This window comes from Musca autumnalis, unplaced genomic scaffold, assembly GCF_047663935.1.
Source record: "Musca autumnalis isolate F117 unplaced genomic scaffold, ASM4766393v1 scaffold_5, whole genome shotgun sequence".
In the NCBI taxonomy this organism is placed as follows: Eukaryota; Metazoa; Arthropoda; class Insecta; order Diptera; family Muscidae; genus Musca; species Musca autumnalis.
In genome coordinates, this window is record NW_027412088.1 from 2141442 (window position 1) to 2168100 (window position 26659).

General features: G+C 33.5%; 1 protein-coding gene across 19 annotated transcripts in view; it reads left to right on the forward strand.

Annotated features, from left to right (window-relative positions):
• The first annotated feature begins 1140 nt into the window (after positions 1-1140).
• The window catches only part of KCNQ (KCNQ potassium channel), a 117092-nt gene continuing 91573 nt past the window's right edge, over positions 1141-26659 (forward strand). For 9 of the 19 annotated variants that reach the window (XM_073991221.1, XM_073991212.1, XM_073991233.1 and 6 more), the window contains exons 1-2: positions 21453-21758; positions 21861-22013. The gene's annotated coding sequence lies outside the window, so the exon portion shown is untranslated. Of the gene's footprint in view, positions 1280-21428; positions 21759-21860; positions 22014-26659 lie in introns of those variants that run through there. The other 10 variants (XM_073991220.1, XM_073991210.1, XM_073991229.1 and 7 more) reach the window with 3 other exon arrangements.

Genomic DNA, 26659 nt, shown 5'->3' on the forward strand with positions numbered 1-26659 from the left:
CAGAGGATTAAATACAGCCTAGAGCAACAGCGACGCTGACGTAGATGGTAACAGCATAGAAAAACGAACACAGTCAATCCGCCAGGGAAGTGAAAAATATTGACATCGGCAAACATCATCATTAAAAGAGAAAAAAGAAGGACTGGACAAAGAAAGCCACTATTGTTGGCCAAGATCATTTACCAAGGGCGCCTTCTACGGTGCGACCCACTAACCACGTTACGGATTTGTATTACGCGAGTTAGCGCGCCAATCCCGCATCGTTTTTTCCAAAACGCCTGTTTTCCCTTACGTCTCGTTGTTCTTTTTTTTGGGGAAAATCATTCACAATAATAAACGCATTTTTATTACTTTACCCACACTACATCAGCCACCCCCCACTTCGAGACCACCCTACCTTTGGTAGTGCTGTGCCAAGGCGTGTGTTTGCATTGTCGGTGTCCGAGAACGCGCGCGTTTGTGTGTCTATGTGTATCAGTGTTTATTTATTTGTTTTTGTTGGGCTATTATATCAAATTTTTATTCAATTCTATTGAATTGTTTGTCATTGGTGTCATCAGAATCCAATCAAGCTAAAAACATCCAAGTCTGAACTCTATAAAGAAAGTTCATAAAAAAGTTTGTGGAAAAAATAGAGCAAAAAAAAAAACGTAAAGTAATAAAAAGCACACACACACAATTTGTGCAATTTATAGTGAGAGTGTTCGTACATTTCTAGTCGGGAAAAAGGTCATCAAAATAATATTTAAAGTGAGGAAAAAATAACAGCGAAATTAAAGAACCTTGGGAGGGATTGGGAGAGGACAATCAAGTCCTTGTGGTGCTGGCCTGGCGAATATAGGTGATTAACGGTGTTGGGGCGGCGGAAATGCTGGCGCCAACCGTTGTCAATGTAGCAGTTGCGGGAGGCGTCAAGTTGAATATGCACACATGTCTGATATCAGCAACAACAACAACACTTGTATTCTTATTAAAAACAAAAGGAGCAACAACACCACCACCACTACTACTACTATCATCGTCAACAGCAGCAGCAACACCAACACCACCACAACTACTAACACATTTACAGCAACCTGAACAAATTGTAACAGCAGCAACAAGAACAAGAACAGCCATATCAGCAACATCAAAGTCATCAACGCCATTATCAGAAATAGGAACGGCAGCAGCAGGAACGGCAGCAGCAGTAGCAGCAGCAACAAAAGTTCCCTCAACTACAACGAATCAATTGTGATAAATTAAATTTATTTATAATTTCCTATTTTTAACATTAAGGGTAAGTGCACCAACAACAACAACAACAGGCATAAACATTAACTATTACAATATTCCATCGTCTCATTAACAGCAACAGAGCATAAAAAGCACTTTTACATGCCAAGAAAACAAACACACGTACACACAGCGAACGCACTATAATGTAAATAAACAGTTAGGAAAGGGGATGTGCGTGAGTGTGTGCGTTGGTGTGGGGGTGTGTGTGAGTGCCTTGCTTACATACAGTTAGCCAAGTAAATGTTTGCAAACGCAGGAAAAGTCGAATAATTTAAAATAATAAAATTGAAACTTTTGGGTATAGTTTTTGATAGTTCGTTTGATAGTTCAATAGATGCACACCTAAATTCAGTTTTTAGGCAATAGGGGGTAGGAAAGAGTATTGAGGAGCTCTTTCCTCTCCGCTCTCTCCCAAAAACTCAATTTACTTTCCCGAGAAATTTGTGTGTCTAAACACAGACTTACGGAAATAAACAAGAAAATTACAAATATTAGTAAATATTCGTTTGCACACATCATCAAATCTTCGGTTTTTTTTAGATAGACCAGATGAATTTTGACGTTTTTATTCCCTCAGCATTTATGCTAACGAGGGTATATACACTTTCATAGGGGCAAAATGTGCCTCATCGAAAAAATGGTTTTAGACCCCAAGTATGTTTGGACGAAATGTGTTTCAGACAATCTGGAGTTGATTTACCCATGTCCGTCCGTCTCTCTGTCTGTCTGGCAGGCTGGAGCGCACGATAACTCTCGAACGGATCAACCGATCCGGTCCAAAATTCGGCTTTCGTAATATTTTGGTCCAAACTTAGTTTAAGTTCGAAGATGGGTTATATTGGTCCACTCCTTCGGAAAAATTGTGCGCTCGGTAACTCTTAAAGGAAGTAACCGATTTGCTCGAAGCTTTGCACATCGTGAAATTTCTACCAGACTTAAATGAGGTTCCAATATGGACTCAATCGGTCTATTCCTTCGGGTACCTCCCACACAAAATTTCGGAAAAGTTCAGTTTAGGACCTGCTCTCGGATCGGTTTGATTTGCAACTTGTATTCACTGCCCCCCCCCCCCCCCCCCCCATAGACGATATAAGTTTCATCAGGGGCAAGTCCATACTTCCTGAGAAAATAGCCTGAAAGGTACAAAAAAAACCCTATGACACCGTGTGTAGTGGTTGGATCGCAAGATAACTATCGAACGGATCTGCAGTTTCGGTCCAAAATGCGGCCTTCGTAAATTTTGTGCAAACTTAGTTTAAGTTCGAAGATAAGCCATCTCGGTCCACTTCTTGTGGTACATGCCCTACAAAATTTAAAAAATGTCGGAAAAATTGTGCGCAATTTGGTCCATACTTCACCGATTTGGTCCATACTTTACACATCCTAATATATCTACCAGATATAGATCAGGTTCGAATATGGACTATATTTGTCCACTTCTTCGGATACCTCCCACACAAAATTTTCGATAAATTCACTTTAAAACCTGCTCTCGAATTGCTTTGTTTTTGTTGAAGCAACTTGCATTCGCTGTCTCAATTACGACAGTAAAAGTCTTTTCAGGGGTAAGTCCATACTCCTTGAGAAAACAGCCCGAAAAATGTAAAAAAAAACCCTATGGCACCATATGTAGTGGCTGGAAAGTTCGAACCGAATACTGCGTTCGGCCACACTTTGGATATTATAATATTTCTTCGAATATTAGATGAAATTCGAAGGTGGTGCTTATAAGTCCACTTCTTCCGGTACCTCCCCCACAAAAGTTCGAAAATATTCGCTAAAATGGTACGCGCGATTTCTCATAGACATAGCAACCGATTTGGTCCAAACTTTGGATCTCTAAATATTGTCGAAACTTGGTTTATGTTCAAATTTGGGCCCTATCTTTCCAATACTTGTGGTGCCACCCACACAAATGTTCAACATTTTTGTGTGGATAAGGGTGTGTTCGAGGATCCTTTGGACATTTTTACCGAAGGTTTTCCTAGTGGCCCTGTTTACAGCGATATTATGTTTTTCGTAGGCTAGTGTGATAAAAAAAAGCCCTATCTATCGTTATCCACATAAAATTTTGAGCTTTAATCTTGTCTATATTTTGTCGGTTCATACGCCAAAAATTTTGAAAACCCCCCTAAGGTTTTTTTTTTTTTTTTGGAAAAAAGTATTTCAATGCACACAGGCTGAGGGTATATCTTTGTCGGCAAAGCCGACTGATACTTTTTTACTTGTTATAGTGCAAATCAAATTGTATACATCTTTTCAATAGACGACAACGATTTTTTAGGGGAAAAAATATCAATAACTGTTATTTTTATAATTTAATTTTACTTTTTTATAACTGTATTTTATGGCACGTAATAGTAACAGTCTCTCAATATCGTACAAATATATTTCGGGTAAATATTTCGCACAAATAATGGTTTTTGTAGCGCCGTTTTCCACATACAAACATTTGATTGCTATCATTGTTTTTGGCCGCAGTTCTTGCAAATAATAATAATAATACCCAGCAAAATTTGAAGGAAGGGTTTCCATGACATGACGTGATTTCATGGCATCTATTGCATTGGTTCAAACGAAGTCGTGAAAGATGCGATCTTTTCATCAGCGTTTGAACAAATTCCATCGATCCAATAGAGATAAATGTTGTGTTTTTATTTATACACATTTTTCAAAATACATATATATATATATATATATATATATATATATATATATATATATATATATATATATATATATATATATAAGATTAATTATTTACAGTAGGCTTGATGTTGTCAGAGACTCGAAACCACAACCAACGTTGTTAAAACTCTCGTCGTAATGATAATGTCATTGCATTGGTGGAAATGACATGCCAAAGCATTGGTGAAAATGACATGGCAAAGCAGTGGTGTAAATGACATGCTTTGGATCCAAATATGAATAGCATAAAATTCATCGATGAAGATGATATAAAGATGACATGCCAGATCACTTGCACCCATGATTGAATGGCATCTTTGGCATCGAACATTTTGCTGGGTAATAATAATAACTACTGTTGTAATAATATCCACCATAGCCTACAAGAGCTAAGGATTTAAACAAAAAAAACATTAGTTTATACAAAATGTATTGCCACAAATCAGCAATTATTATTAAACATTTAGTAGGCCAACTGTATGTACATTTTGCTAATTATGTTTATTCATCGGTAAACAATCTCAATTTGCTTACATTTCCGATACACTTTACGACATGGAGTAGTTGATTTTGAAAGATTAGTCGAGCTATTGATGAGTATGGCATTCAGTTTACCCACTCCTCCTGTTCCTCTCAAAACTACATAAGCACATATAAATATACGGTTGTGTGTGCCATAATGTCACCACAAGCATCCGTATGCCACTTCCTCTCCTGTACCACTAGCCATTTAGTCAGCAGCTAGTGAATTGTACTTACTTTCTGCCGATCTCAGTACTTAAACATTACGGGGAGCTCAAATTCCCATGGGGTAAAAATGTGTGCAATATTTTTAATGGGACTCCATAAAAATAATAATCATAAAATTCCCCCAAGCCCTTTTGCAAAACATCCGAAAGCAGAGCTGCCACCACCAGAAACAGTTAAGACCTGATACGATGACGACATCAGCATCGGTGACGATGATGTGTTCGAAGTACTGAAACCCAACATCTAAGCGGTGTAAACGTATTAAAATATTATATTTCCCATAAACTATAAATATCTATGACATCTGTGTCAAGGATTCAAATGATTTGTAATCCGTATTTTATTCGTGGTGAGTGTGTAAATCACTTTTTGTTGATCACAAAGGCTAGAATTCAAGGGGAGATAGTCCAAAGGTTTCACAACGAACGGCATAAGACCTAACTTTTATTGTTACAAGAGGGACAATTAAAACAAACTTTTTTAGAGAAACATTTGTTCTGTTCCACAACCTGCAACTTTATAAAGGAACATATTCTGGAACAGAACAAAGATAAGTGTTGGTATAGATCAGCGAACATGTATTTGTTTTCATGAAACATCTGATCTAATTTAAAATCATGAGATGCCCCCATATTTGCCGTTCCATTTTAATTGAAGCTACGTTTTACAGACGAACTGTCTGTAATGTGTTATTTTTGCTTCATATGACACACAAAACTTCTTTACAAAAATATGTTTTGTTCGGGTACATTTTTAATGGTAAAGCTAGCAAAAGAGTAAGTAAACTGTCAAAAATGTATATCTGGCAAGCAGATTCCAGCAACAAGCTGCTAATCACCCAAATTTGTGTGGTGGAAGATTGTAGAAGAAAGCGTCATTCAGCGCCATTTTCGTTTAAATAGAAGTGCGTGTTTTGCAATTTTTTGGAGTAGAAGAACGGGGTTTTTTTTGGAAAAATTTAAAAAATAGTGCTACTAGGACTATTTTGCGGGTCCTGGAGCACAAATATTGTCGGCATGTTTTGGTATAGCCCCAACTTTAGTATGTAGGTTCGAGCCACTGTCCAGTATTCTAAAGGTTTAAATGAAATTTTTACTATGATTCCAGATTTGTATACCCTCAGCATTTATGCTAACGAGGGTATACACATTGATACGACCAAAAATGTTCCTCATCGAAATAACGGTTTTAGACCCAAAATATGTTTGGACGAAATTCGTTTCAGACAATTTGGAGTAGATTTAGTCATGTCCGACGTCTGTCTGTTTGTCCGTCTATCTAGCTGGTGCGTACGATAACCCTCGAACGCATTAATGGAATCGAATCAAATTTTGTACTTCGTAATATTTTGCCCAAACTTAGTTTAAGTTCGAAGATGAAAATTTTTCTGGAGTAAGTCCATATTTCCTGAGATTGTAGCCTCAAAAAATCAAAACGAAAATCCTTATTTATTTGTTTTTTTTGCAATATACACATATCCCAGAATGTCTGCGTTCACCTTATTATTTTCAAAATTAATACAAAAAACTTCTAGTATGCAATTTTTGAAAGTACATATTTAGACTACAAAAACCCTAGTAGGGTTTTGTCCTGTCAGGTCCAGTTCGGATTTTATGGCCTCATCTAAACCGGGCTAAATATACACTTTATTGCATTTATCCGGCCTTTATCTCAGAAACGAATAGGAATTTGGCCTTGCTGTCATTAGCAATATTGTAGCCCTAAACTAGTAGAACTTATCTTTTGAAAAACCACATAAGAAAAACTCCATCTATGGCATCAAAATCTATAAAATATAGAAAATTTTACAGAATTGCTGAAATTCTTGTCAGTATCGGTAAAACTATTGGGAGTTGAACCAAGCAACCTTTTGCAAAAATCTTCCAAATAAAGTTCTCAACAATTCTTTAGAACATTCCGAAACTTTAAACTGCTTACTTCATGTTGTTTCAGAGGTATTTTGCATCAGTTTTTCGCATTTCGGATTTCACTACATTACTGCAATGAAAACAACGGCATAGAGGCATTTTACAACAATTGGATGTTTCGAAGAGTTGTGTGTTACATTCCAGGGAATATTTTTCCAAAAGAAAATGTTCAGAAAAAATTAACAATTTTGGAGATACTGTGCGAAATGTATAAAAATTGTGGAATTTTAGCATATATTTTGAAATTTGAGGCAATAAATGTAGTTTTTCGATTCATTATTTCTCCAAATATTTTATTCTTGTCCTTATCTACAAATTTGCTTCAGTGGTCAGAAGAAGATTCGCATTGGTTTCAGAGATTCAGAGGAGCGTAACATAGTTATTAATATAGTTAAAACAAACCGTCCCATACCTACTTCGAAAATTGTTGAAAATATGAAAGTGACATTCAAAAAAAGTATTTTGGTAGAAATCACAAGAAAAGTATCGCGGTTGTGTAGCACGGCGAATGCAATACATATGACTAGTGAGTGAACAGGCAGATGCGTATTGAATTTGCTAATAAAATTACTTTAAAATTATGACAATAATTAGTGAAATCGACAACCTCTTTTTATGGCGTTAAACAAATGTTTGCAGACTCAATGGATGCATCATAAAATCGAATTTTTGCCCTAGATTTTGTGTGCAATTGGGCATTTTATGACTTTTATGATATGTATTATTCACGAGCAATGACATTCAGTCGTTGATTCATTATCGGAAGTGTAACCAAGAAGTCATGATAGTCCCACTAATATGGTTACCATATGGACCAAAGATGTAAACAATGCCTTTTAGGTTTCAAAACGGAGATATTTGAAAAACTAGTCTTTTTATTAGTTTTTTTAGTTTTCGAAGATGGACTACCGTCAATAAATATAAAATAATAAATATTAGCAATAGAATAACTCGATATATTAACTAAAACGAAGTCCAGTTTATATCAACGATAAACATTACCTGTGCCCAAACTTGGTTTATTATACCCTCAGCCTTTAGGCTAACAGGGTATATACACTTTGATACGACCAAAAATGTGCCTCATCGAAATAACGGTTTTAGATCCTAAGTATGTTTGGACGAAATTCGTTTCAGAAAATTTGGAGTCGATTTAGCCATGTCCGTCCGTATGTCTCTCTGTCGTCTGTTTGGATGGTACGCACGATAACTCTCGAACGGATCAACCGATTCGAACCAAATTTTGTACTTCGTAATACTTTGCCCAAACTTAGTTTAAGTTCGAAGATGGGCCATATCGGTCCACTCCTTATAGTACCTCCGCCACAAAAGTTCTAATATTTTTTGTAAAATGGTGTGAACGATAACTCTAGAAGGGAGCAATCGATTTGGACCAAGCGTATTATCCCTTCCACATATAGATCGGGTTCCAATACTTCGGATACCTCACACACAAAATTCGGAATAAGTTATGTTTAGGAGCTCCTATCGGATCCTTTTAATTTTTTTCAGCATGTTGTCTTTGCTGTCCCCTTTACGAGGGTATAATTTTTTCAAGGGCAAGTTCATACTTCCGTGAGATAATGACCTAAAAGCTCCAAGAAACCCTGACGTCTTCAACTAAATAAACAAATCCGCAAGATAACACTCGCAGGGAATTTCTGATTGGTCCATGCTTTGCACATCGTAATAGTTCATGCAAGCATATATCAGGTTGGAATATGGACTATTAAGTCCCGTCCTTGGAGCACAGTTTGAGGACTCATTTGTTGGTAGTTGATTCCCATTAACAATTAAACACATAAACTACACATCACTATTTTCAAATGTTTACCGAAAACTCGGGGTATTGTGGAACATCTTTACATTTTGAAAACATTTGTTTGACACCTTGCAATTTTTGTTTATTTTTGTTGAACTACTACGACCAACAAAAATAACCAATTTTTCAAGAAACCCAACATTTTTATTTATCAAGAAAAGTGTTTGCTTTCTTATAGTAAAAACAATAAATTGACAAACTGTATAAAGATATCTTCCGATTGTCAATATTTTAAAGGTTAAATCCATTTCTACTACGATTTCACTTAGTTTGGTTTTTGTTTTGAATGATAACATTATACTTCCCGCTTAGAAGAGTTTCGAAGATAGTACGTGCATTCTCACACCGGATTTGCTCATGTTCTGATAAAACCCCTACATAAACGGCTTCGCTATTTAATGTAATTTGAAGCTTATATACTTAATTTTCCATCGTATTAAATATAATTTACTATTTCGCATTTAAGGGAACACGTTTTCAATTTGAGTGTATTTTGAACCAATAATTGTATTTTGAACCGATAATTAACATTTTAATAATATAATTTTATAATTTGTTACAAAAAACCCCTATGGGGGAGTTCACTTATTTGGTTTCAAATATTCTGAGAGGACATTTGACACTTTGCACACAAATGTTGAGATTTGTATATCAAATATTCATTATGATGGGCGTAAAAAGATCGGCCGGTCATTTTTTTTAAATCTCTCCTGTTATTATTATTATTTATTACATAAGTTCTTAAAAACATTTTGAGATTTTCTGAAACAATTCGAGGTTTTATCGCTTCGATAACAATTGTCATAATTAATTTATAGCTTCACTTGACATTCATTATTAATAAGTAAATTTGAAATAGTAGCACAAACTTCGATAACAATGATTGCAAAGTAAATTTCGATGTATGATTAGATATTATTTTTGACATATGCCGAGAATTTTTGTAGAATTGGTGAAGGAAGGTAGCTTTATCGACAAAAATTGACATCACAAATATAGACTGATTTACCTACAAATATAAACCGCTGCTCGGCTACATTACATACGCATTCGTCATCAACCTGTTGTGACTTGACGAATTCACCGACAGATTCCTATTATAGCTGTCTCACACATCATAGAACTTGACAGCTAGCCTCAGGTGAGGTTATTGATCGTAAATTGAGGACGGAACTACCACACACCAGAAGGAAAGTACTAAGTGCAAGAGCTTGGAGTTAAAATAGTAGTTCAAATAGACTGCACGTTGTTCACACCCATGCTTTCTTGGGAATATGTCAGAAAAGAGAGAGAAATGTTACATTTATTATCCATCAAAGTAATTTTCTTCAACTTTAATTCGCACCCTACACAGAGATGCATACTTCAACAATGAGAACAATTCAAACAATTTTGCAAGGCATATGATATTATGTTGCCACAAACATCCCCGATGGGACAAGAGATACTTCTACCATGACCACGTTGTATACGTATGTATTACACATCTGTTCTGGTTGTTCTGGTCATCCCTGCTATAATCTCAATGTACTTAGAATGATTATACAAACACTTTTCTGAAAACATCAGATAACCTAACTGAATTTGTTGCGTTTGGGTAACACTTTCATCACAAATCATCCAATACTACCAAAAAAAGAAAAAAACTTGAAAATGTCAATGAAACCTTTCAACCTCTAAACTCATTCCTAGCATGCTGGCAACAATATTACAATGACTATACTATTCCCGAAAGTAATTTTACTTTCTTGAATGCAGTCTGCCATAGAAAAGCAGTTGGGAGTAATTATTTGCTAGCCCTATTATATTTACAATGAAGTTTTTTTTTCTAGCAAAATTATTCATACTGAATTGTAGCATTCTGTTACCTACAAATCCGACGAGCATATGCACATTTAATGAATTTCGCATTACAAGAGCCAGAAGTAGTTCAAATTATAAAAAAATTATTTTTTTAATTTGTGAATAACGTACATTGTTATCAATATCTTGTAACAAATGTTTAAGTGTTGTCACAGTCCAAAAATTTTCTGGCAACAATGATGCAAGAAAAATAAATCAAATACTTCAATTTGTCCTCCTCTTTACCATCTTTTTTTGGCCTTTTGACGCTTTATGTCAACATGCTATTGGCAAAGCCTGGTCCATTTCTCCGTTAATAAATAACGAACTCTTCTCCCATGACGTTGTCATGTTGATAAATTGCTTGAAAAAGAATAAAAATCCCCAAAAGATTTTCATTTAATGATGACAGAGAATATTGACATATGCATACAGATTTTAAGAATAATTAAAAGAAGTTATTGGTATACAGTTTTAAATAAAAATAGGTCAAATAAAATTGTTGGTGTAGCCACTATAACATTGAAAGCTAATCGGATTGAACATTGAACGGATAACATTGAAATCTAATCGGATTGAAGTTGTTTCTAATATGCTTATTATATACTGGTAAGGTGGATAACCGACTGTTATTTTAAAGATAGTTATGGAGCGTATTTAATTGTGAAAGCAAAAGTTTAGTTGGGACACCAAATGTTGAGTGGACTGTATTTTGGTATGTGGAGTATCAGGTATAATGTAAAGCTTTGTTGTGTGTCTGGATGAGGCTTAGCAGTGTAAAATAAATGAAAACATAAGATGTTTTAGTGTTGGTGTTTAACTTTTTCGTAACCAAATAATCAACTGTCGGTAGTACACGATGAGCCTGAACGAACTTTAAATGGAAGGTGCTTACACCTAGGAATTTTTTGCGGATTCTGAATCTACAATGTTCATAGATGAGAAAATTGTCTACAAGATCGACGTTTATGATATCTTCATAGGTACAATGTCATGCACGGTGCGCATTAACTAACTTTAAATGAAAACCGCTTACACTTGGAAAGTTTTTGCGGATTCTGAAACACCAATGTTCATTCTAGATAGGTGTCCAAGCAAAATCGTAAAAACCTAAAAAAGTGAATTTTGGTGGCTATTTATTTAAAAAAGTGCTCCGGCATTTTTTTTTTTTTTTTGTTTTTTTTTTTTTAATTTTTCTCATGTATGGACATTGTAGTTTCAGAATCCGCAAAAACTTCACAGGTGTAAGCACCTTCCATTTAAAGTTTGTTCAGGCGCACCGTGAGTGGTTATTGAACGAAGTCCCTGAACGAAGTTCGTTTGTTCTGCACGTTAACTGGACTAGAGTTGTGCAGTTTCGGAACGAACTAGTTCCAAGGAACTATTGGAACTATATCCGGGTCTCTCATTTATATAGTTCCTTTAGTTCATATAGTTCCAGCCGTACATATAATACCTTTCATTTATATAATTCATTTTCTTTATTTAATTCCACACTCACTTCGAGCTTTCACGTTCGGTTCCTTCATCATTCAGATTCGGCCACATTGTTAAATAAACGTAAATCACATCCTCGTTACATCGATGCAATTTGTATATTTTTTGTCAATTCATCCACCAAAAGATGAAAACAAAAAGAAAAAGTTTCGTTAAAGTACTTTACTCTCGGAACTATTTGGAATGAAGGAAATAAAAAGAACGAGGGACGAGAAAGATTCATTGAACTAAATCGGTCTCGGAACTATTTAGAACTATATTAAGGAACTAGTTCCTTTTGGCAAACGGAACTAGAAAGATCGATCCGCTCCAGGAACTATATTGCCCAACTCTAAACTAGACGTTGTCGGTCAAACTGCTAACCTCTATTTCAGAATATGTCACTACATAATACTCTGCGTCGAAAGGGCAAAGGTGCATATTCTACGTAGTAGACTATTTCTTACACGGAGGGTTGACACATGACTGATAGTCAATTGAATTAAAATAGAGAGGCCCATTTGAACCTTATCAGAGTGTATCTTATGAATTTTGACGTTCACTGAGTAATTTGGATTTTACGCTCATATGTCAATGATGTTATTTTATTTTGTCAAATTGATTATTTACAAGTACACATTACGTGTTTGATTTGTATATTCTAAGACTTGTGGCTAAAGAAGGTATATACACATTGATGCGAATGTTCTTCATTGAAATAATGGTATAGACCCCACACGTGTTCAGACAATTTGAAGTCGATATAGCCATGTCAGTCACAATAACTTTCAAACACAGTAACAGACTTGGTCCTAATTTGTACAGCCTAATATTTCTTCAAACCTTAGTTTAAGTTTGAGGATGGACCTTGTCGAACCACCGATATCACGTATTTTTAAAGTTTTAGCCACATGTTCTGAATTAGATGCAATTTAACATTTCGAGTTATACGACCCAAAAATCTCCGTTAAAAACGTTGTTAGCACAGGTCAAAGTAATTGCATGAAATATATCTCAACCCAGGTACCAAATTTAGAATTTAAAGTCCATTTCTTCGCACAATAATACCAAATAGTGCAAAAGTGCCATTTAATAATTGTATATTACGCTCTTCCAGTTAAACGACTATTTCATAACTCATACCGACACACACACAATGGTCCTTACACAAAATTTGAAGATTCAATCTCTATTCTTTTACCCAATACCAATTTTTCAAAAATTTACAACTCTTAGGGCCTGTTTCACTATGTCGAAAGAAAATGAATGCGAACGGAAGACACGTATACTTTGCTCTTCATGGTAATATTGACTTTGTTTTTGCTTCGAAACAACTACAAAATTTAAGAATCATACACGAGCTAAGTAGTTTTCCTTTCGTTTTGATTTTCGTTCGACATAGTGAAACAGGCTGTTAATTCGAATTTTAATAAACTTTTGTAAAACTCACACTCCTCAGTGACCCCACACCATATTTCAGAATCTCGCCGGATAGTAAAATTTTTATTACACTTAGTTATTTTGTATGCATTTTCAAAAACCCAGCCTTATCTTATCCTAAACGCCAAAATTGACATATAAAATTTTCCATAATATAATATTTCGATTGTTACATGAAATGTCCCTATTTTTGAGTAAAATAAAAACATTCGGTGGTCTGGTTTGTGGCCAAGGCGACCATTTTTATCTTTGATATGGCCTTGTACTCGATCTGGTAACCCTCCTGATCGAGCTATTCAGTAGGTAATATTTATTGAAATTGATGAACTAAAAATCCATATATTACCGGTTTGGCACCTATAGGGCATATGATTACCAACGAACGAAGTCGCACGATGTTGTATATAGACCAATTCTCTTAATTTTTACTATTTCCCTACTATGCGAATATGCGTCATTCTCAATGTAAAGCCACTAAAGCACGAAGGTTTTCTACCCACTGGGTGTCCAAAGTGTTTATGAGGGTTGAACCAACACACCTGTTATTGTCATTTTTGTATTTGCCAAAATAAAATAACAGCAAACTTAAAAAGGACTTCGTAGCCAAATATTGTTATTTTGGCTACTATTTGCAAAGAAAACCGGATATAGCCTAAAGTGAGACTTAAATGAACTACCGTCCTTAAGAAAGCAATTGTTTCCGTTGCTGATTTTCTGCATTTCCTGGCCAAGTTTATCCAAGTGCCTGATGTCCTGTTTTCGTCTAGATAAGCGGATCATAGAAAGGTATTCATATTATTGCATATCATAGCAGGGGTAGCTAACTTAAGAACAATTCTATAGGATATTCTGCATTTATATTCGCCGTCATTTGTTGGTCACAGCCGCGATTGGCATATTTTTACATTTTCTTCAACTAATCATTTCTTATGTCCGAATATCGTGGTGGCACTCACTACACTTGGGACCTTGACTACGTTGCTTAGCCACAATGTATTGTACGGTGGTTTGTAGGTGCATGTTGGCAATTATGTCCGTTTGGTGTCTGTCATGCAACAGACTATTTCAATGGCAACAAACTACGAAAGGAAACATTCATTCTATTTCACGTTTTGCCACCAACACGTAATAAGTTTGTGTACCACAATGGTCTGTTAGGCTGTTGTTGGTGCTCCCAGCCATAATCCTCACCACCCTCGCGCATGCCATCACCACGAGAAGGGATTTTCCCATTACAATGATACGAACAGCACAATGCCTAGCTATTGGGGGCAAAGCAACAGTCACAATAACAACAATACTTAGCTGCTCATTGTTAAATCAAACTAAATATTTGTTTAAAAATACACTTCGAACGGACGACAAGAAGACCCACTGCCAGCCAGCAAGCAAGCTGAACAGAGTGACGAACGGACGACGAACTGACCACTATTATAAGAATATTTTGAACAAATTTGTATGAGATATTGTTTGGCTATTTGGTTTTTTTATTTTGTTGCTAATTTCTTCTTGTTCTTTTCTTAATATATTTCGCGAATACACCTACCACAACAACACAGCTACAGCCATACCGATGTACATCTGTATGTATGTATGTATGTAAGACCATCATTATGTGTTTGCAAAAAGTGAAAAGAAGCCAAAAGGAAAAATGAAAATATATCTGTATTTTCATGACCGGAGTCTAGACAAGAACAAAAACTAACTAAAGCGACGACAGCGACTACCAACAACCGTAGCAGCGTTCGCAACAAATATGCTGCGTAAGCTCTTGAGGGTCCCTCCAAATACAAAGTGTCCCATAGATGATTTGGTTAGTAGCGTGGTGGAATGTGTATTATTTTGGCGTATTGTTTTTTCTTCTTCTTCTTTTGATGGGCACTTGAGTTCAGTTTGTTTTATGTGTTATGATGTGAAAATTGTGAGACGGTCCGTCCGTCCGTTCGTCTAACCGTTCGACCATTGCTTGCTTTTATTAGTTTAGTTTTTTGCTTCTTTGTTAATGGCAAGAGTTGCAAAATACTAATCTAAAATACAAATCGATAATATCGATTCGTTTACCTTTCGCTGCCTTGGTGTATATTGAAATACAAAGTCCGCAAGATTGGTATTGGGATGTGGACAGTGCATGCTATAGGATAGGCAGGTTCACAATGAGTGAAAGGATGACCTGAGTGTGGTCCACGTGGAACCATATTCCACATTCTAACTGATAAAGATAATTACTTAATAGTTAAGCAGATGCTCAAGATAATATTTGGTGTACTTTTTTCCAGTTGGATTCAGACACTTTCAAAACATTATTTTGTAAACGTTACAGATTCTTCGAGGAGGTTGAATATAAAGATTTTCAACGTTAGGAATTCCAAAATTGTGAAACTTTACAACAGGTAAACAATCAAATCGAAGCTTTAGCAAAGTACAACCAATATATTTTCTTTTGGTGTTTACCTTATTTGAAACAGGATTGGCATTAGTTCACATGAGACGTAGACTATATCAAAAAAACCAATGACAATGAGCCTTCCCAAAAAAAATTCCTCGAAACTGGAACTGGAAGGGCAGCGTTTTCCTTTTAATTGGCCGCTAAATTTGTAAGCAAAAAGGCAAAATAACTATGTATTTATAATTCTCAATTACCGAGATTGTTTTATTTTCTTAGCCCTAAGGTCTCGTGAATACTAACTCCTAGGATAAAATCATAAAGGCCACTCTTGTAGAACATTTCTACATCTACAACTTGTAACTTACTCATTTTTTGATAAGATTTATGTTAGAGCAATCTAAAAACAAATTGAAAGCGTCAAGAAATTACCTCTTACCCCACCACCATCACCATCATATTATTCGTTACAAAAAACAGTACATTTTTTTAAATTGAATTGGGAAGTATTGCCTAGGGGTATTTCTTCAGTAACAGGTCTACATTAGTGCATTTTGTTCGAACTTCGAGTTTAGAATGTGATTGCTGCAATTAGATTGATTAATTTCGTATATTTTATTCCCAAAAGTGTTTGAACTTTTGTCATTGCACCCCTCCAAAATGGTGTCAAAGTGCATTTCTGGATACGTCAGTGATTTCTTGTCAACAGGTATTCAATGGTACACCGGTTTTATTGACAGTTTAAATATTTTCTTAATTGATCTGTTTTCTGGGAATTGTGTTTCCTTAAAAAGAACTGCGGCAAAATCTAATACCATACAATTCTGTTGAAAATTGGTTGGTTTTTAATACAACTACGATTAAAGTGAATTCCATAGTCGAAGGAAAATCTTTATCTTATAAAAGATATTCCTAAAAATCATTTGTTTAATTTTAAAATTTTTTAGCAATATTTGCAGCATAACCATATTTTTCTTGCAAGCTTTTTTGTGACCTCATAAAATACGAAGGTGAAATGTGGGCTATTAACCCTATCAATAAAAACTGTTTTAAAGTTAAAAAAATCTGCGGTAAGATGTGGTTGTTACAATGACTTCTAAAATATACTAAAATGAGGATATGAACATGGTCCTTAGACGATGCAAATTATCATTGCGATTCTACGCACAATTTTGTATTACAAAATACTCGTATGTACAATGTAAATTATTTGTTGAAAATTTCAATGAAAATCACTACGATTTTTTTGTTGATTTTTAGGCAGTGCGTAATACTTAACAAATTATAGTGCAATTTATAACATGTGTAATTTCAAACACAAATTATTGCACAGATAGTGGTTCTAACAGAGTATGCTTGAAAATAAACACAGAATGCGTAATTTCAAACATAAAGTGTTTGCAAAAACTGCAATTGCAACAGAATGTGCTTGAAACTAAACACAAACAGTAGCAGCTGGAGCTGGCAAAAAAGATGGCACTATCGATAATATCGATTTTTTAAAAATCCCTTTCGGCTTTGTGTATGTGAGAAAGTAAGTCCGTATTCACAGGTACACATTTTTCGGAAAAGTAAACCAAAGACATAAATACAACAAGATAAGACATTTCTTTTGCTATCATTCTTCAGTGAATGGCTTTTGAATTTAACATAATGTTATGTTACGATATGGTGATATAACATTTTTTTCTTTTATACATTTTTACGTATTTAACCGAATTTACCGATCCGATTGACATGGAATTATTCTTGAATAGATCCTTGAATATATAAATTTCGTTTCTGATACCATTACATGAAATGTTCCTCCTTGGTTGCGATTTTGAATTAACTGCAACCTGTTAAGGGTAATGTTTCTATACAAAGTATCGTAAACATTTTTTTGTTGCATGCATTTTGTCAGGTCTTTATTACTTTATGTCTTTGAGTAAACTGTGTTTTTATTAAATAAAAGCAAATTTTCTTTCTCATTTATATGAACTACTTGTACAAAATGTCAACAAAAGCATAGACATATTTCATTTCCAAATTAATGGTGATAACAAATTAACGATAATACCGATAGGAATCGATTTTTTAAAATAGAATATCGAAAAAATATAATGTTGGGAATATCGATAGTTTGCCAGCTTAAGTACCAACTTCATTTTAGCACAACAAACAATTTTTATTTTTTAAGCAGAAGAACAACAAACAACAACAACTTGCTCGCGGTTCTTCGTTCGAAGCAAACGAAGGATTGTGAAGACATTGTTTTTTTAATAACACTGTGCAACATTTTTAGGGTAATCTTAAGCAAACAATTTGAGCTGAAGATTTTTAGAAAGTACAAACCCAAACGACAAGAACCCTAGTTGTGTTTTATTGTGTCAGATCCAGGTTGGATTTTATGGCCTCATCTAAACATGGTCAAATATTGACTTTTTAAACCAATTCTGAACTATATCTCTGAAACGTATGTGAATCTTCATCTGACCTCTGAAGCAAATTTGGAGACAAGGCATGAATAAAATATTTAGAGAAATAACGAATTAAGGGCCTGTTTCACTATGTCGAAAGAAAATGATTGCGAACGTAAAACACCTAAACTTTGGTTTTCAAGGCAATATTGACTTTGCGTTTGCTTTAAAAAAAACTACAGACTTTAAAAATCATACACGAGATTAGTTGTTTTTCTTTCCTTTTCATTTTCGTTCGACACAGTGAAACAGACTGTAAAAAAACTACATTTATTGCCTCAAATTTTATAAAATATCGAAAAAATTCCATAATTTATATACATTTCGCACCATATCTCCAAAACCGTTAATATTTTCTTAATGTTTTCTTTTGGAAAACATATTCGCTGGAATATAATACACAACTCTTCAGAACATGCCACTGTTGTAAAATGCCTCTATCACGTTGTTTTCAGTGTATTTTTCAACGACGATGTGGTGAAAACCGAAATGCGAGAATAAACTGTTTGCGTGAACTGTGTTTGAAATACGTGCTGTAAAAGATATGATGCAAAATACCGCTGAAACAACATGAAGTAAGCATTTTAGAGTTTCAGAATGTTCCGAAGAATTGATCAGAACTTTATTTGAATGATCTTTGCAAAAGGTTACTTGCTTCAACTCCAAATTGTTTAGTTGATACTAAACAGAATTCTAAAATGTTCTATATTTTATCGGTTTTGATGCCCTAGATGGATTTTTCTTATGTGATCTGTTCGAAGAATAAGTTCTACTAGCTTAGGTCTACAATATAATCCGAACTGGATCTGACAGGACAAAACCCAACTAGGGGTTTAGTAGTTTCAATATGTACATTAAAAAAAAAATCATCCTAGAAGTTGTTTGCATTTTCAGTGTTGCAAAGTGTAAATCAAAATTAAAATAAGAAGTAAATAAAAAAGCCAATGAAGAAATTTGTGAAAAGTGCTTAAAAGCCAAAAAACTTGTGCATTAAAGTGTAAAATAATTTTTAGTGTTATAAATAATATTAATTCTCATAAACGTTTGGAATTCTTCAACCAGATTGAATGTATAATGCAATATATATCTAGCTTTATTATTATTTTTAATTGCATAAATATTTTATTTTAAAAAAGATTTTTGCTTCGTATTCAAAATGTAGTTTTATTAAAAACGTTTAGAAATTATGTATACATTTGGGTATATCTGCATACACTTTGATACAAAAGTGCGTAAAATTACAGTCAGGGCAATCATGAATAGAAAATCCGTGCGGAATTTGTTCTCTTTCCGCAAATTCACAATATTTTATTTCCATATTAAGTAATATCGTAGTAATATTTCATAACTAAGTGATTCCAGTAGCTTTCAGAGTTTCAAAATATTGAGTTTAAAAGAATTTGACTTTTTAAAATTATTTTCCGTGCAGAAAATTCCGAGGAAAAATATTCATGATTTATTTATTTATTTATTTATTTATTTATTTATTTATTTATTTATTTATTTATTTATTTATTTATTTATTTATTTATTTATTTATTTATTTATTTATTTATTTATTTATTTATTTATTTATTTATTTATTTATTTATTTATTTATTTATTTATTTATTTATTTATTTATTTATTTATTTATTTATTTATTTATTTATTTATTTATTTATTTATTTATTTATTTATTTATTTATTTATTTATTTATTTATTTATTTATTTATTTATTTATTTATTTATTTATTTATTTATTTATTTATTTATTTATTTATTTATTTATTTATTTATTTATTTATTTATTTATTTATTTATTTATTTATTTATTTATTTATTTATTTATTTATTTATTTATTTATTTATTTATTTATTTATTTATTTATTTATTTATTTATTTATTTATTTATTTATTTATTTATTTATTTATTTATTTATTTATTTATTTATTTATTTATTTATTTATTTATTTATTTATTTATTTATTTATTTATTTATTTATTTATTTATTTATTTATTTATTTATTTATTTATTTATTTATTTATTTATTTATTTATTTATTTATTTATTTATTTATTTATTTATTGATTACACAGTTTATTGATTATACAGTGAAGTTTTTTATAATTATAAGTGAAATAAGAATGTTCAATTGAAATTCTAATGAAATACCCCTGAAGAAGTCGGAAACAAGCCGACGAAACGTTGGGAAAAATAATGAATTTATATTGACTTTTTATTCATTCACAAAAGTCGGCCAAAAATAGCAGATAATACAAAGTTTAGATTGTAGTTGTTTAAGGGTCGAGGGAAAGGCAGTGGAGTGGGTCACAATAGCGAGAGCAAATTTGTGGACTGTAATGTTTAGACTCTAAACTTTAGAGTTCACAGGGCTGCAGAAACGATCTATTTATGTATGTGTAAAACCGTCGTAACTGACGTTCACTTCGTAACTCAATGGTTGATATGTGCCAATAAAACCAAGAAAATTGGTATGTTTATTTTAGAGTTCCAAGTGAATTCAGTTCATTCAGAACATCATTTTTGTTTAAAAAGGTCAAGAAAGCATACCATATTTACGAATTACGAATTTAAGAATAATGAGTAAATTCTATTGTATACATGGAATGGTATTTTAATTGATTTCTCTTTCCCAAAACTGCATTTCATATGCGGTCAACAATCATTTCAGTTGTTACTTAATTTTCTCAAGAGTGTGGAAGTGACCCTCATCACACTGTAAATTATTATTGATTAGTTTTGTTTCAGAAGTCTTTTTCACAGAATTTAAAAATTGTTCAGCCCACGCAATACCGATGCCGGAATTGTGCTCAGCATTATATACTCAACGTTGATCTGCAAAAATTCTTTCTATTTTTAGAGGGAAAAACATACAAAACAAAATTTAACATTGTCTTGGTATTAATTCTGCTAAACTATAACGACTAGAAGAACTAATGAGAAACGATGCGCACGTGATGTCTAGTCGAATTTGTATTCGAACTAATTGATGTTTCAATTATAATAATGTCCTGATAATGACTGAATCTTTTTGTGTGTTTAGAATCACATTGCTACATATGCATAAGTGTATGTATGTAGTTTAATGTGTAAATTTTACAGATACCACATTTCAGCTCATCGAAAAACGATACCTTCTCTTTGCATGAAGTGTTCATTGAAATTGAAAGAAATGGAAAAAGTATACCAATAATAATTCGCTTGCTGTGCTTTTTTCCATAGTTAGCGTCTTTTAATAATACCCAACGGTTGTTCGGTGTAGAACCATAACCACAATAACCGTCATTATTATTAAGGCAGAACAACAACAACAAAATAAAATAATGTTAAGAACAGAATTGTGGCGAAAGGCATTTCTTCTTCTTCGGGTTTTGCAGTAAAAGTCCCCTTCTACAAGCGTGCGGTACGTAAACTCTTCATAAACGGACACAAATTCGATTTATTGCGTGTATTTCACTATTTATATAAATAAAATATCCTATACACAAACATAAATGTAAATATACATACGAGTATAAACATACACATACACATCGAATTAATTTGCATGTTGGTTCCTTGTGCTCCATGTATGTGTGTGTGCGTGTAATGTCGTTGGTATGTGCAATAAATAATAATTACAGCAAAGGAAAATAGAGTCAAGACCATCGAGTCTCCATAGTCCAGGGCAAAGCCGACCGAAAGGTAAAAGAGTGCCGGCCATACTTCTTATAGCCAATTTCTTGTCGTATGCTAGCAACAATTGTATCAACAAATATAACAACAACAACAACTTTCAATTCACAGAGAAGTCAGCCAACCACCTGACCAACTGGCAATATATTCTATTTAACGTCACAGCGAAAAAAAAAAACGCGCGCACACCCAATCCGCAAAGGAAGGAAGGAAGGAAATTGATGCAATTGAAACATACACCAACAGAAATAGGGCAAAAACTCGGTGAGTGAATATTTACTCATTTTGTCCACTAGGAAATCATTGTACTTCGCTCTAGGTCATAGCCAAGTCATACTCGATTCACATTAGCAAGGAGCAGAACAAGAACATTGCTTTTGTCTCCCCGTTAGTTTCGTAGTTATTTGCTTCTTCACAACTTTTGCATACAAATGACACAAACTGGCACAAAAGCTTTTGCTGAGGAACGAGGATTAATTAAGAAATGCTGTTCCACATTTCCCCTCAAAATGATCCTTTACAACTGACAACAACTAGCAACACCAGGAAATTGTGTAAAGAATTGCTTGCCGTGACACGGCAATGGACAGGGAGCTAGCTATATACTTGTGTGACAATAGCTGGACAACGTTTAGTAACGCTGTCGTCACTTTCGACTCTCTAGTCGTGTTGGCTGGAATGACGGCATAGCCGACGTAATATAAATACCCGTAGGCTGATAGTGCCACTGAATGCCACCAATGCTTTTGTAATACTTGTGTCATATTCATCGTCTATGTTTCGTTGTCCTCGCTTGTCAAATATTGGCGCTAATTGATGACTGTGTTCTGTATTCCTTTGGGCATGTCCATCTAGAAACAACATATCAGCGTGGAATGACTCCTTGGGTTTACTGTTGTCCACTTGACAAATATTTGATAGTCTTGTCCGGTACACTGGGAAAATCCAATGAGACACCCAGAATATGAGCAGTTGTGTTGTAAACGAATTTACTTTGATTTTCCTGATTCACGTAGGTGTAGGTTAAGCGACACTTACGAAATGTCCCCACACACAAGAGTTCTTCCCAATTCTATTATTAACTCAATCATGTGTTGGGAGTCTTACCCCCATTATTATAAGTCTTCTTTTGTTATAGTTTGGATTTTTCGAACAGATTTATAGCGTTCCGGTTAACTTAAAGTTAAAAGTGATGAACAAGGAGAACCTTCTTGGCATTAACTTTTAATGTGAAAATTTTGTTTTCAATGGCAACAAATTGGTTTATTTTGCGATTTAATATCCATCCAATAGTAAAAGAAAGCATGTAACAATGGCCCTTAACCCTACAAAGTGGATGAAATATCAAGTTTGAAGCGGTATTAGTTAATAGAAACTACTGAACAATAAATGGTATATTAATTCGCAACACTCTGTCGATATATTCATCTATGATACCATGAAAATGTTCTTAGACAACTACACAATTTTTAACTGTAATTCAGAAAATACCAATTTTAATTCACAGATTCTATTCTAAAATCAGATATTTGATTTGAAGTTCAGAAATTATATTTGAAATTCATTAGATTTCATTTGATATTCAGATAATTTATTTAAAGTTCAGAAATTATATTTTAAATTCCGAATATTGCAATTGAAATCCTGAAATTCATTTGAAATTCCATTTGATATTTGGTGTCTTTTTACTCAATGAATGTTGCTGAAACATTTTTTCAGTAACTTTTTAATTATACATCTCTCAAAATTTGAAACATTTGTAATAATTATTAATTATTGAGTACACGGACTGGCATATTATCACGTTAAAAGAAAAAGATATTAAGAATTTGTCAGTTAAAATTTAGAATATCCATATTAAATTCAAAAATTCCATTTGAAATTCAGATATGTATTCTATTTGAATTTCAGAATATTTAATTTTAACATCAGCTATACCATTTGATATTCAGAAATTTTTTATTTGATATTCAGAAAATCATCAATTTATGATATAAAGTAATAATGAAAATTGTGAATAAAATGGAGAAAAATTAAGAATGCATAGGCATATACATAACCGATTCAAAAATAGATAAAAAAATAATCTATTTCTACACCGGTATATCTTCTATAGAAAGAGCTTCTTCGTGAAATCTGGATGAGTGTTGAATGTCTCGGCTGCAATCGCCGACACGAATTGTCAAGAAACCTTCGCCTATGACCTACTCCAAATATTCCATCCTATGCGGACCAATGTTTGGTGGTGCCACAACTGGGTATCCCAAATATCCTGAATTATAAATAAAATTTTCTGAATTTTAAATTAAGGGGTTAAGTCCACTTACGCTTTGCAACATTTTTAAAGGTAATCTTGTGCAAAATTCTATAATTTGTGTACAGATCGCACCAAATCTCCAAAATTGTTAAATTTTTCTTAATGTTTTATTTTTTAAAAATATTCGCTGGAATCTAGTACACAATTCTTAAAAAAATGCCGTTGTTGTAAAATGCCTCTATCACGTTGTGGTGTAATACCAAATTCGAGAATAAACGAGCTGTGTTTGAAATACGTGTTGTAAAATTCATGATACAAACTAACGCTAAAACAACATGAAATGAGCATTTTATAGTATCAGAATGTCCTGAAAAATTGCTAAGAACAATATTTGGGAGACTTTTGCAAAAGGTTACTTGGTTTAACTCCCAATAGTTTAGCTGATACTGACCAGAATTCCAGAAATTATGTATTTTTTTTTTATTTTATCGATTTTGATGCCCTAGATACAGTTTTTCTTATGTGGCCTGTTTAAAAGATAAGTTCTACTAGTTTAGGGCAACAATATTGCTAAAGACAACAGGGTCAAATTCCTATTTGTTTCTGAGATAAAAGCTCGGATTAAGGCAAAAATGTAGTTTAAAATATTTCACTAAAAATGCAAAATTGAATGCACGATGCCTTTTGAACGGCGCAACTAATTTGTTCAAACCTTTGGATCTCCTAATATGTTGTCAAAATTTAGTTTAACTTCCAAAATGACCGATACCCACTGAAATGACTAGTGGGCGCGATATATATCAAAAATAAGATCAACTTTCGTAATGGACTATGTCGGTCCATACCTTTAAGTACCTCCTCCGCAACACTTTTGAATATTAATCCTAATCCACATTTTTGTCGGCAAGTTCAAATGTCCAAAAAGGGCCAAAAATTCTGAAAAGACCCTAAATACATTCGATCTGTCCGTAGATGATAGTTTAAATTAGGATTGGCTGAGGGTATATCTCTGTCGGCAAAGCCGACGGATACGTTTTTAATTGTTTGAATGAAATCTACCAAACTTTTTAGAGGATTTTTGTTCATCTGAAAGGTCACATCTCGAGCAACCTATAGAATTTTTTCTGTTGAAAAATCTTGTATAGTTTTCTGACAAATTCCCGTAGGAAACGATGTTTTTTCTTAAACAGTTTGCGGTGCCGATTGTAGCTCGAAAACAAATAAACCTATTAGTGCCCTCAAGATATATGGAATTTAAAAATATTATTTTTTTCGATTTTAACGAAGGAACACGTAAGAGAGGTCTATAGTCGGACGGAGCCGACCATCTGATACCCTAACCCACTACCCTTGGGCATCAACAGTTTTCCACGAAATGTTGATTGTATAATATTTTTGTCGTCCGATAATAAATAATAAATTGAAAATATTGCACATACATATATACACCGTAACTAGTGGAAAAGTTAGGTGTAATTTTCCTTTTTTTATAATGGACAGCCGGACCTTTTTGTATTAAAAAAGCAAAACAAAAAATCAAAATATATTTAAAAATAGCTTTTGGGCGATTTCCTTGACCAAACTCTTACATCGCGCAAATATTTTTCATAATTGAACTATACCTGCGACCACTAGCGTGATTATGGTAACACTACACACAATTAAAACTGTATATTCAAGGCTGTAACTCTGTTATCTAATCACGTACATCAACATAATTGATATCAATGGAAAGGTCAAAGGTTCCTATTCTAAATATAAGTCACGTGGGTGGGAATTTTTACCAAAGCTTTGGTTCATATAACCGGCTAAATATAATCTGATCATCATGGTAAATTGCAACCTTCTTCTTTGTCATAAACTCAAACATTACTCAAAATTTTCCTACGGAGCCGCCTCAAAATCGGGTAAAATTTTTGTTTTTGGTCCATTTCACCCACTAAATATTTTGCGATCATAACCAATAACTATAGGGGTCTATTCTGGTCCGAAACCGACCTCAATGCAAAATTTCATGACGATTAGTCCATAATTGCGGCCTGTAGTTCGATTACAATTTTTGGACAGACACACGAACGGACGGACACACATCTGTAAATCGCTTTATCTCGTTGTGATATGAATTTATTGATATACCACGTTACATGAATTTTTCGAAAAACAAACTTACAATACCCTTTTCACATAGTGGTGTAGGGTATAATTAATAGACTTTCGGTCATAAATCCGCCAAAAAATTAAAGAAAGTTTTTCTCTTAAGGTCTAAATTTGTATGTGTATAATACCCACAAAAACATGTGAAGAAAATATTGATTTTCTGGTCAGGGATTGAACAAAATAAACGTTATTTTTTAATATCAGAGTTCTTACCATTTTTTTTAAATTATTTATTTTGATATTTTCCTGAAAAATACTAAGAGATATAGCCCTACTGTACATAATTATTTTCCTTTCCCCGTGTATGTTATACATGTATATGAGTATACAAACACGTAGACATATCTTGACAATAAAATGTTTATGTTTGCCGATACACCCACTTAATAAATATTTCCCGTAACTGATATAAGAACCTTTTACTCTAAGACCTGCCACCTGTCAACTAACAATCCGCATTAATTCTCAATACGAATATGCTCTAATGATGTCCCAG